The sequence below is a fragment of the Vanacampus margaritifer genome, chromosome 14 (assembly GCF_051991255.1).
Source record: "Vanacampus margaritifer isolate UIUO_Vmar chromosome 14, RoL_Vmar_1.0, whole genome shotgun sequence".
Taxonomy (NCBI): Eukaryota; Metazoa; Chordata; class Actinopteri; order Syngnathiformes; family Syngnathidae; genus Vanacampus; species Vanacampus margaritifer.
This window is the reverse complement of record NC_135445.1, coordinates 4,952,647-4,963,215: the sequence shown is the minus strand read 5'-3', so window position 1 is coordinate 4,963,215 and position 10,569 is coordinate 4,952,647. Positions and strand designations below refer to the sequence as shown.

General features: G+C 38.5%; 1 protein-coding gene across 1 annotated transcript in view; it reads right to left on the bottom strand.

Moving 5' to 3' along the window:
- Positions 1-6,902, bottom strand: part of LOC144063798 (uncharacterized) — a 264,774-nt gene extending 257,872 nt beyond the window's left edge. Inside the window, exon 1 of the mRNA XM_077585647.1 lies at positions 6,790-6,902. The gene's annotated coding sequence lies outside the window, so the exon portion shown is untranslated. The remainder of the gene's footprint in view (positions 1-6,789) is intronic.
- Between the last annotated feature and the right edge of the window lie 3,667 nt (positions 6,903-10,569).

Genomic DNA, 10,569 nt, shown 5'->3' with positions numbered 1-10,569 from the left:
AAAAAAGGACTATGCAGTATATGTGTCATAAAAGTTCCAGAACTGGTGTCACAAAAGACCCCCCAAAAAAATAAATAAAAAAGAAAAAGGGTGCTTCGAATGTCCCTGTAAATCATATGAAGGGGGAAAAGAAAAAAAAGTAACGCTCTTCTCGGCCGGGAACTGTCAGATGCTCAAGGCGTTGTGAGCAGGCGCCATCTTAGTGACACACACAGTGCTTCTTCTCACGCACTGAACAAAGCAAATAATAATAATAATGCAGGATGTCTTTATAGACATTGGTTGACCATCTGGCCCACATCCACGAGAAAAACTCGGAGTTTGTTAAAACAGTTCTGGAAATGTTCTGACACACCTCGTATTCTCAAATATAATAGCATTTGGTTCAAAAAAAGAAAAGTAAATTATTCCTGTGACAACTCACATTTTATTAAAAAATAAATCATGCATGGATGTCAGATTTACGTGATGCGCCACAATCATATTTTAGCTTTTAATTGGCCTGAAGCTAAGAATATTTTTTTAATCATGTTTGATTTATTGGCAGCCGGTCTCCATTTATTTTGTAGACCTGAAGCTACAGCTCCAGGATTATTGAGGATCGACCAAACCAACATCAAACAACAACATTCATGATTGCAGTCACACTGAGAGCTGTTCCTAATATTTTGACTTCAAACGACCTATTTTTTTTTTTTTGAAAGAATAGCAAAATCGAGCAGGCCTGTGCAGAAGTCACTTAGAAACAATATTTATTTATTTAGTCATTTACTAGGAAAGAATAATGCAGGATATATATATATATATATATATATATTTTTTTTTTAAATAAAGACAAGATTAATTTAATTTAGTCTATTGTCATTGTCAGGAAAAAAAAGAAGACATTTGTACACGTCCGCCAAACTTTTCATAGTTGAAATGAGGTGACGAAAACAATAGGGACATGCAGGTCTCAGTCTGGTGCAGTACAGTTGATTTGATAACTATGGAACATAAAAAAAAACCCGCATAAGTTGATGCCGTTTTTTGAAATTAACAACTCTACACTTTTACGTCATTTTTGTACAAAACGTGTGTTTCCATTAAAGAGTACTCAAGCCAATCGAGCTGGAACAACAGGTTGTGCACGCTTGGCGTTCAAACAAGTGACGGGTCAGCGGCGCCATCTGGTGGAGCTTATTGTTATTGCAGTGCACAGGCAAACGGGAACTGCAAATCACGTCCAACAAATGTTATATAGTGCAGTGTACAAAAGTACAATGCAATTGGAGTTTATACCTATATTATTTACCTATATTACCAATATAGGTAATCTGGTATGATAATTCACATCATAATGTCATGATATGGAATAGCATGGCCAAGTGTGGTATATGATTCACTCTAAAAAACAGTTGGGTCAAAAATGGATCGATTCTCTATTTGGGTCTATTTTGGCCCAACCTTTGAGTCAAGAAATGCGTCTTTTAGTATAAAAGAACTCATAAACATTGGTCAGATCTCTTACTTGGTGTTAAAAAAAAAGGGTCATTCTGTACAAAACAACCCAAAAATTTGGGTCAAATTGACCCATAAAAAGGATCGGTCCATTTTTGACCCATAAATGGATTACTTTTGACCCAACTGTAAGAATTTCATTTAGTCTAATAGGAAAAAAGTGCTTTGCTTGGGTTTCCATCAACGCATTTTTGCTCGAATTTTCAAGAATTGCGAAAATAGAACTGAATGGAAACACTAGAAATTCAAAAAGGGCCCAAAATACACAACAACAAAAAAATATTACACTTGGAGGGGGTGGATTTTGAAGCGTATTGAAAAAAGGAAAATGCGAATGTTGCCTATGGAAACAGGTTTTGCGAGTAACCACCGGCGAGAGCGGATACACGCCACACGTTTCGACCGGATATTACGTCACACATACGTTTGTAGTCCCAACGCGATGTCAGACGATAAAGTAAAGTATGTTTGAGGAGACGCTGAAACACAAATCTTTTTAGAATTAATTAAAGAAGCGAATATTAATGCTATTTTAGATGGGAAAAAGCAAAGAAACGCTACGGTTTATCAAGAATTACAAAAGCTAATTTATATGACGTCATCGCACGGCGCAGTAACTTCCTGGTCTTCTTCTTCTTCTATTAAATTACTGGTGGATCACATCTCTATGGTGTATACCGCCACCTACAGCGGCAGAGTTCCCTCTAAATATTTGCATTATACAGATGTAAACGGGCATAAGTCGTATGTCTGTTTTGCGCATTTTTGTTAAATTCGCTTAAAAAATTCTAAACAATTGGATGGAAACCTGTGGCACCTCCATTGGTTTCTTGCGGATATTCTCAATTTGAAGCACGGCTTGGTTGCTATCCTCACAATATTGTAGCACAAAACAATAAATTCTACAGTATGCCACAATACAGATTAATTTTACGATTTGCGGTGGATAAACACCATGCCACACATCGCTGCATGCGATCCCACACATCAGATCCATCACCGTCCTCATGTCTGGTGAGAAGTCAGCGAGAGAGTGTTTGAAACATTTGTGAAGGTTTAAAGTGCACAGATGGCAAACGCAGAGGGAGAGCCGGAGGTGCTGAATGTAAAGTCCATGAGTGGTGGCGCCCTTTAATCTGCAGCCAGAAAAGACAAAGCTTACTGGCCATGAGTCTATGTATTGTCCCATGACAGAGATTATTGTTATCATCATTATTATCTTACATGAGTGCAAGTGCTGTTGGTATAATCTCACTGCAAGTCATTATGAAAAGAGTGTAAGTGATACTGATGGCAGATTTGTTTAAAAAAAAAACACTTGCATTTCCATCACTTTAGCGGATGCTGTATTAAATGCGCATTAAAGCTCTGCACTTGTCGACAATAAACGTTGCCAAGTCACACGGTTCAGTTGAGTTTAGCACGGTTGGACAGATGAAATTATCCGTGAATAAAAACACTGATCGTAATCTGCTGTATTTTCTTTCGTCCTGCTATGCTTGAAGCTAGCTGAGGCTATGGCATGGCCCCACCCCCCCAAAAATAGAGACAAATAATCATTTTAAAACATTTTCTACCATTAATGGGAGCTAAAATATGTACAACTTGTGGTTGCAAAAGTGTGCGCACCCTCTTAGATCTAGTGAAATGGCTGTAAATAAAGTTCCGATGTTTAAGTTGGCGCAACAGACGGTCATCATCAAGTAGAAAGAGAAAATATGGCACAAGAGTGAGGTTTTGGAGGAATCGACATCCCTTCAAAATGGACAAAATGGTGAGCAGAAAACTGGTCAGGGAGGCTGACGGCTACATCGAAGGAACTGCAGCAATTTCTGGCTGTTAAGTAGGCTACATGTGACAACAATCTTCCATTCCTGGTATTTGAACAGCATGCGGCAGTTTTCTGCAAAACCCCCATCATCCTCCATCATCCTAAAAAATTAAACTGTTTATAGCTTGAATGGTTTGAATTGGTCAAAAAGGCACTTTTTTAAATATTGTGTTTATTTTGAAATGTAAAAAAAAAAAGGTCAGAATCAATCAGCCAAACAGTAAGTTCGAGAGGTTTGAATTGGTACAAAAAATGTTGACATTCAAGGAGAAGAAAAAAAATGGTGGCTTTTATTTTGAATTTTTTATATGGTAGGGATAGATGAACAGTTTATAAATTGGAACAGTTTGAAGAGAAAAAATAATAATAATATTGTATTTAATTTTTTCTAATTGTGTGTATTTTAATGGTGAAAATTTGGAATTTTTGTGTGAATGGTCATTTTTGTCCTGAACTTTTTGAATTTAAAATGTCTATGTGGAATGAATGGGGAATTTTTAATAGGAAAATGTTGAATTTTGGAAGCACCCTTGGCGTGAATTTGTTGTTGGAATAGTGAGAAAATGGCCTTGATACAATTTACTAGTTGTAAACCCTGGTGATTTACCTGGTGATTAATCAAGCTCCTCCTCCCTGTACCTTATCAAAATACCTTTTTTTCCCCTCCTCTTTATTTTTTATTATTATTATTGTTCAAAAAGGTACAAGTACAAGTACAAACAACGCAAAATGCAACAGTTGGCAATCAATTTTTAATGGACCGGCAGCACACTCTAGTGTCTACAAACCGCCACTACAATTTTGGACTAAATGTCTTGAAATGCCATTAAATAGCAAAAAAAAAAAAAAAACTTAGTAAAACTACTGTAGTACTGCGTGTTGAATGTGTGTCTTGAAGGTGTGTGGACCATGTGGTTATTTCCGGAGCTTCAGCTCTCCAGGCACTTCAGAAGGTGACATACTTGAAGTACGGTATGATTTAAAAAAAATGGAGGGGGGAAATATCCCATTAAAAAGGAAAAATACAATATATATATATTTTTGTAAATTTCCCCATTCACCACTAGGTGGCACACGTCCTAGCTGCGCTTATACCGCCCAAGACAACAGCATGAGTAGGCCTAGTAATTTTCCTGCGGATTTGGAATGATATGCAGGACAAACGTAGTCCCTCAATAATTGTGAGGGGTAAAAATGCACAATAAGCAGTTCAGAAAATGGATGAGTTGTTGCGTTTAATGTTGGTTTCTTGTTCAGCAGTTTTGTGCTGCCCTTGAACATTTAATCAAGAAGAAAAATACATCCTAAATGGTATTATATACAAATCAAGACTCCAGTGAAAGAATTAGCTAGCCAGCTAGCTCCATGCTAATTCAGCGTGAGAGTTCGGTGGTGGTTAATGGAACGCTATATAAGATGAGAAAGCAGGATGGAGATGGACATTCTGGAACAACGCTGTTTACTCGTCACACTTCCTGACAACTTATCAGCTGACCAACACTAACCAATAAGGAGCTAGCAAACTTTAGGTAAATGTAAGTGAATGCGAACAGCAGATTCAACACGTCAGTTTAGCTACTTGCATATAAAAAAATACATATAGCTTATATGTGAAAATGTGTAAATAATAATTCTGGAAACATAAATGTAAGTAAATATATATTTGAACAAATGGACTAAAATCGTGCTCATTTCTGAACCATATTGAAGCTCAATGAATAACAAAGCATACATTCACCATCATCATCACAACACGATTCCACATCTGCACCTGGCTGAAAGCAGAAGGCCACGTAAAGGAAAACAACATGTGTGGCATCATCACGTCGCTTTGTGCACATGCTCGCAATATGCGCTTTACGTGCATTTCACTCATTGGGGCTTAAACGGCGGCCGCAGACAAACCCACCCCAGCCCTTCGTCGTTTATCGTCCGCCTCAGCCCTGGAAGTGGAAATGAGCTGTGTGGAGCAGGAGAAGACAGCCAGAGCTCCTTTCAAGAGCCTAATGGTCGGCAACATCAGCCTCACTTCATACACAACCGCCACCGGCACATTAGAGATGAGCACTCGCCTCAAACCTCTGACAGACGCACGCTAACCGGCTGCTATGGCGCAAATGCCACACTTGAAAATACGCAGGAAAGAAACACAAATGACAACGAGGACAAATACGGTACCGAAATGCCACTTCGATTGCTAAAAACAATATTTTGAAAGTTCAATGCAACTGGGCCGGTGATTCTACCACACACCACTAGAGGGAGCCCGCGTACCACTAGTGGTATCTGTGCCGCACTGAGAATCATTTTTGACTAGATTATGTGGCAAAAAAAACCTCAAGTCTCACACACACAAAGATCACATTACACAACTATTATCCCTCAAAGTACATTGTGGTTCCACAACTCCATCATCAATATGTACAGATCTTACGAGTGGAACGAAGAAGAAAAACACGTGCGCGCACACGCACGCACTCACACAAACGGCCCGCATGCAAAAGCATTTCTTATTAATAGCAGCAACAATTACATATACTCGGCCTGAGGCCTCTAATGGAACCCCCCCCTCCCCGAATAGTAGCGTGATGAATCAAAGACGACATTCTGGAACCACATCAGTCACGTTTCCGACAAACAGGAAGTCACATACAACAAACAAGCACACATGTCCGAGCAGTCGTGTCCATTTTAGTGCCCAAAAAAACGAGCATGTCTTCATAAAATATACCGGGAGACAATTTGGATGTGAAAACTGAGGCTAAATGCAATTACATCACGTGTGAAGTCAATCAACAACATAACTCAAGGAAAACAGCAATAGGGCAAACGTAGATGTTTTTTTTTTTGTCAATTCTGACAAAACACAAAATAGTTTCCCTGTTTTACCTACCTTGATAGTGCTTTCACTGGGAAGGAAAAAAACTAGCATAAAAATCAACCATTTCAAATCTACCCATTTTTATCCATCTATGGGGGCGGCCATTTTGACACTTACTGTCAACTGAAATTTGAAAATGACATCACAGTTGCTCAGGGATCAGCTAACGGCAAATCACGACGCAGCTGTTTTCTGGGTTTGGGTGAGCTGAGCTGTAATTGGTCATTACCTGAGCGACTGTGATGTCATTTTCATCGCCAGCGTGTGGCACAATGGCCGCCGCCCATTGAGATGGATAAAAAATGGGTGGATTTTCCTGCTTAACTCCAAACGCAAAATTAATCCGAATTTTGCGTTTGGACAAATAGTAATATATTAGACTTGATCTTTGAAGAATAAAAATATAAAAAATAAAGAAGAGTAGCATGCTAGCCCCAAAAAGTAGGCCTCGACTCAAACTTCGGCAAAGATATAGTTAAAAAAACAAAACATTTTAGATCAACAAGCATTGCAGACAAGAAGTTTTAAGAGGCCATTGCTCGACTTCTTTGGTAAAGGAACTAGTCAACATTCCTACCTGCTGTCTTGGTGGTCAAGAACGGGTTCGTCCTTGGTTTGAGGTTTTCATATTTCCACTCAAATATAAATAAAAGATTGATTCCACATAATGCATCTGCATTAAAAAAAAAAAAATCTTGTTTTTCAGGGTTACATCCACACAGGTGAACATCATTTTTACAGATGAAACGTCATGTGGCTGTTTAAATTAGCCCCTCCCACTGCAGGTAAAAAAAAACACTTTACCGATTCCAGAAGTACACCTCGGACGACGTTGAATCCAACAATCCACGTCAATATTTACATGAAAATAAATTGAAATTGATGTTTGGACCAATTGAAAATGCAAAAGCAAAAGAGAAGGCCATTTTGTCCAAACACACACACACACACACACACACCCCTTCATCAATTACACACTTGGTATGGTCCCTTCAGGTAGGCCTCTTTAGAAGAAGGCCAATTTTGGACTCAATCTGAAATTGGAGGTAATTTAAAAGTTGTTGAATAATTAATCAAATGTCATGTTGATTAGAGGAATTATGTCCAGATTTGTATTTTTTTATTTTTATTTGGGGGGGGGGGGGGGTTGATTCATCTCCTCGCATTGTCATGATAATTGATTAACTTTAACTTATTTAGCCTATCTATATCTATGCTAATTTCAGTTAGCTCATCAGTGGTATTTCAAATGTCATGTTAGCAGTAAGCTAAAGGACATTCAGTAGACAAAATGATATGGATTGGTCAAACTTACAAATATTGGATGTTTATCCTCTCATTTCACATGCTAGTTTTACAATAAAATTCAACTGGGAATGACAAACAGCTTGAAGCAAGCACACTTAGCTTCTTTTTTTTTTTTTTTTTGTAGAACTGTACAAGCTAACGTGAGAAGAGGTGTGAAGAAATACTTTAAAAAAAAAAGTTTTTCTGGTTTCTATATTATGGGTGGATCTGGAAAATTTCCCGCGATAAACAAGGCTTCACCGTAATTCCATATTTCAACGTTGTAGTTGTTTTCATACCTTACCTGGACCGAGCAGGGAGTCTTGGAAACGGACCCATTTATAATTTCTGGATTTGACAAGAGTCGTAATTTGCGCATTTGAACATGTCGAGGGGTTTGAGGTGCCGTGACCCCACGGAGGTGAGACATGATGGCCCCCAGGCCCCCGCCCGGGCCCCCCCCCCCCTTACGCTCCCCGCCTTCCCCACGCAGGTCTGTGGCTATTAAGAGGGAGACCACACCGCACGCTTCCCATGGTCGTTAGCTCGAATTTTACACGCCATGACTGCCACACTTTTCATATTTTGTTTCAATAATCGCTATCAGTGATAACCAACCATCAGGCGTGCTGTCCAATTGCTCTAAAAATTGCTTATTTTATTTATGACGACTACTAGTACTTTTGATACATAAAAGTAAAAAAAAATCGATCCACATATAGCATTTTCTATTTCCTGATCGTAAAATGGCCACAAGAGGGCAATGTCACGAGTACCGATACCTCGAAATAAGGTATGATATCGGCCTGATATCGATACAGTACACGGTATCGGTACTTACGCATCCATATCCAGATCTTAAGAGAGTTCTTTTAATACCGAAGAGGGAAAATGGCTAACTGTGCTCAATTTGGACATTTTCCCTTAAGTTGTCCACTTTTGTTGCCTGGTGTTTATCTATTAATGAATGTAGTTTTGAGTTAACAATGAATTTACACTGTTTTGTAAACTGTGCCTGTCATTCGTTTCAGCTACAATATGGATAAGCCATTACACAAAAGCAACACTAGAGGGCAGCAGATTACAAGACATGGATCATATCATGAGTTGATTAATTTCTAAGTGTCCAGATGAGCTTGATATCCATGTGTCGGAAATTTTCATAAATTTGCAGGGAATTATTATATATATTTTTTAGTTATTTACACAATAATGATATAAGCCCGATCACTGCTGGTGTTTTGCATTTAGGCTAGCGTGGGGGATGGCAACTGTGCTTTGTGTGTGTGTGTGTGCGCGTGTAATGGTGTTGGCTTGATCAGGAAGTTGGAATGTGGGTCCCCGTGTGTGTGATGTGATTGTTTGCAGGAACATGTCAGCCCCCGGCTCGCCCGGCCCGACCACCAAAAGGCCCGCCCAGTCCGACCGAACCGCTAGGCTAGGAAAAGTGGACCTCTTGTACATCAATAAATACACACACACACACACACATGTGTGTGCGTGTACATGCGCGCGTGTGTGTATACCTCTCCGTTCGTGTTGTTGCCATGGAGGCACAGATAGCTTATCACGCTCGTCTTACTCCAGCAGAACAAGGCTGAAGTCACTGGAGAGGTCACAGGTCACAGGCCCTTTGCGCGGCTATGCAGGCTGCATAAGGAAGACGATCGATCAGAAGGAATTCATAAGGGAAAAAAAAGTGGATTCGTGTCATGTCTGCGAGGATTTATAAGGACGGCCGTGTGTTGTTTTTATCAAACAAATTTGTCATTTGAGAAGTAAGATACGGAACTAGAAATTTTAAGGGTTGAAATTTTCCATAAATTTCTTGTCATTTTAAGGAAAAATGCTACATTGGATTTGTTTAGAATTATTTGTCACTTGTTTTTTTTCAGGGGGGATTTCAGGTATGGTGTTATCAGTATTTTGGTATTAATATCGGTGACTACTCAATAGTTGAGTATTCATACTGGTATCAGTCTGAAAAAAAGTGGTATTGAACTTATATTTAACAGTATATACAAATGCATATAGACAATATACTAATGTATACATATGTATATTGCAGGCTATATATGCATATGTACTATATTAATAGAACCGAAAAACAACTGAAGCTCAATTTTACTTCATGCCGTTTGAGCGCAATCATTATTACGGAATTGAGGTTTGAAATGAGAATTTTGCATCATTTCATACTTACGCACCCCCCACACATTTGACTGCTGAACTTAAAAAGCACAAAAGCAACAATTTGTCTTTTTCTCACTTATCTAGATAATAAATACAACTACAATATTTCTTTAATTGTGTATCTCACTTTGGCATGTCTATGATGGCTTGCTAAAGGATGTCATGAAAAAAAAGACACAAAAAAAAACATAAATGTAGGCTATATATGCATAGGTAATATATTTATACTTTCCTACTTATAGGACAAAAAAGTGCACAATTTTTTTTAACCCTTAATAGCATAGAAAAAAAACATGAAAAAGTGTGACGAAAAAACAAAATGTGTTTCCTCAGTCGTCCTTTACTTCAACGTCAAAAAAAAAGAAGTGCGAAAGCGTCTTCGAGTTTGAAGAGCAGGTGAGGAAAAAAAAAGACCAAATTTGACGCATTAAACACAGTTTTGCACCTCAATGTTCACCTACTAAAAAAAATGGAGGAAAAAAAGGGAGAAAATACGAGATTGCTTTCTCATCTTGTTTGATACTAAACAGTCATTAAAAAGGGGCGGGAATAAAATTGCACCGTCTTGCTCAACTGGAAAGAACAAAAAAAAGTGACTTTTTCACTCAGTTTCGCACCTTCATGCTTGATTGCTCATTACAAATAATAATAATAAAAAAAAGTAGTTTTCAGTTTCACACCACCAGGCTTGACTTTTTTTGTGGCTTTTACCGGAAGTGCTTTTGTTCATTTATTTATGCCAGCGACGTATGTTAACAGGTACAACACTTACGTCATCAATACGTCACCACCACGTACTTCCTGACAGTCTTGCCTGTGAATGTTCTAATGAACGTGCCTTTGCTCAACATAGGCTAAAGGTTGAAAAAACGTCTTT